This window comes from Lycium barbarum, chromosome 8, assembly GCF_019175385.1.
Source record: "Lycium barbarum isolate Lr01 chromosome 8, ASM1917538v2, whole genome shotgun sequence".
NCBI lineage: Eukaryota > Viridiplantae > Streptophyta > Magnoliopsida > Solanales > Solanaceae > Lycium > Lycium barbarum.
Window position 1 is genome coordinate 16,010,222 of NC_083344.1, and position 2,830 is coordinate 16,013,051.

Sequence of the window (2,830 nt, forward strand, 5' to 3'; positions counted from 1 at the left end):
TAAATTTTCACCAAAGCAAGTAAATAGCAATTAGTTATAAAAAAACCAACTATTACCAAAATCATCGGATTAAGACATTAGACCTAAAACTTAGCATCCTACGACTTTAGTAACCTTTTCACACCATATTCCCTGTGGGATTCGACCCCAACCTTGTTGGGTTACTATATTTGACAACGTCCGCATTATACCATTAATAGGTATAATTTGAGCGTATCAAATTTTGGCGCCGTTGCCGGGGGATACAGTTTTGAAATTACTAAATAGTGTTTATTTTGATTGAAGTCTTTTGCTTATTCCATCACACCTTGTTTGCTACTCTGTGTAAATCTGGTGAACATGAATCAGAATCAGTAAAATCAACGTGCTGGCAACCAGGGGAATCGGTTGAACAATCAGGCGAATGAATCAGATGATGAAAATATTTTCGTTGATCTTGTTGCGGATAAGGACTATGCATCTGCTATTATTCAGCCTCGAGTTGCAGCTGCTAGCGTGAAAATTGACTCCTCTTTATACCAGTTGTTGAAGCTTGAGGGATACTTTCGGAATTCTACTGAGAATGACCCTCAACGTCATTTGCAGAATTTTATGGATGTGTGTGCTAATCACATCCAGAAGAACGTTCCACAAGATGCTATTCGGTTGAGGATATTCAAATATTCCTTAACTGGGGAGGCAAGAACATGGTTTGAGAAGCCGCCCCGAAATTCGATTACTTCATGGGCAGAGATAGTGACTGCTTTTCTCACAAAGTGGTACCCCCCTAGCAAGAAGGCTGAAATTCGTGACAAGAAATATGAATTTAAGTAGCGACCGGGGGAACAACTATATGAAGCCTGGGAGAGATTCAAGGAGTATTTACAGAAGAGCCCGAATCATGGTTTTCTGGAACACATATTAATGGAGAAGTTCTACCGAGGGCTAGATCCAGTGATGCAGTCAGTTGCTAATAATACAGCTGATGGTTGTTTCATGAACAAAACTTTTCGACGAGTGACCAACATACTTAAAAGGATGACGACCCATAATCAGGCTTGGCACTCAAACAATGCTGATGTGGTACCGTATGGGAGTGCTATGATCCAAAATATAGTAAAGGAGAATCAAGACACCCAGAAAACATTGGCAGCACTTGCAACAAATATTTCCTTGCTAACGAAGAAGTTTGATGAATCCCAAATCAAGAAGGTAAATGTTTGTGAGGATGATACAGTTTTGCCAAAAGGGATGTACTATACTCAAGATGGTCCGTTCCATGATGGGCCACCTATGCAAGTTGAAGATGCTAATTATGTTAATAACTCTCAAGGGGGTTACCAAAAACAGAATTACCAAGGTGGTTATCAGAATCAGAATCAATGGAGACCTCAGCAAGGTCAAGGTGCTTATAACAACTCTGGGAACTACAACAATAATTATGGTGGTGCGAACCAAAGGAGCTACAACAACAGTAACAATTTCGAGAACAAAAGTTCCAATCCTTATATACCACCGAAAGGGCAGTCAACAGAGCAAGGTAGTTCGAAGGTTGAATCAATGCTTGGGAAGATTCTGGCCAATCAATCTAAGTCTGAAAGGACTTTATCTGGGCTGATAGAAATAGTGGGTTCCCATACAGTGGCTATTCAGAAGCTTGAGTCACAGATGAGGGATATTTCTAGAGAGCAGCACCCTCCTAAAAAGGGAGGACTTCCGAGTGACACTATTCTAAATCCAAATAATGGGGGAGGAGATGTAGACCGTATGTTTGCCATCACTACTAGGAGTGGTAAAATACTCCAGGGGGCTAATGAGAAGGTGATTGATCTTGAACCGATAGATGAAAAGTATGAGGTGCAGTCTGAAGCACCCATTATTGCTGATGAGAATCCTACTGACAAGAAGGTTGTTGATATTCCAGAGGTGGTGTAGGAAGCTGATAACACAAGCAAGCAGGCTGTAAAAGGGGCTCTCCGCCCTTTGATGCAGCTTTTAAAATCCAAACCACCCTTTCCTCATAGGTTGGTAAAGAAGAAGGAAGATGCTAAGTTCGAGAAGTTTTATGATCAGTTGAAGCAGTTATCTCAAAATTTTCCTTTCTTGGAAGCTGTCAAGGAGATGCCCAGTTTTGCTAAATATTTGAAGGATCTGCTGACCAAGAAGAAGACGGTTCAACATGAAACCGTGAGTTTGACTCATACTGTGAGTTCTATCATTTCATGAATAACTGTTCAGAAAAAGGGAGATCCTGGGGCGTTCACCATTCCTTGTTCCGTTGGGCACCATGATTTTGCTCATGCTTTGTGTGATAATGGGGCGAGCATTAATCTGATGCCTCTTGATATATACAAACAATCAGGTTTGGGGATGCCAAGGCCGACTACTATGAGGTTACAAATGGCTGATAGGTCTATCAAAAGACCTGTTGGGGTGGTTGATGATGTACTTGTGCGAGTTGGTGATTTTATGTTGCCCGCTGATTTTGTGATTCTTGACTGTGCTGTTGATCGGGACATTCCTATTATTTTGGAGAGACCTTTCCTTGCTACAGGGAGAGCTCTGATGGATTCGGAGAAAAATGAAATCAAGTTCCGAGTCAACGATGAAGAAGTGACTTTTCAGGCTAGCAAAGGGATGACGTTACCAAGTGCTTACGAGAGTATTTCGGTAATTGATTCGTTTGATGTTGTTGATGAAGCAGTGGAGTTCAAGATGGAAGAAGAAAGTTTGGGTGAAGCTCTAGCTGGTATTCTTATGAATTTCGATACTGAAGACATGGAAGGCTATGTGTAGACAGTTAATTCACTTGTTGGGTTGGGCTCATATTCATACCACCCAAAGAAGCTAA

The 2,830-nt window shown here is 41.2% G+C and overlaps 1 non-coding gene across 1 annotated transcript; it reads right to left on the bottom strand.

Moving 5' to 3' along the window:
- Positions 1–781: 781 nt before the first annotated feature.
- On the bottom strand, positions 782–887 carry LOC132608530 (small nucleolar RNA R71). The gene has a single exon (XR_009570441.1). It is a non-coding gene; the product is annotated as a small nucleolar RNA R71 (small nucleolar RNA).
- Positions 888–2,830: the final 1,943 nt, after the last annotated feature.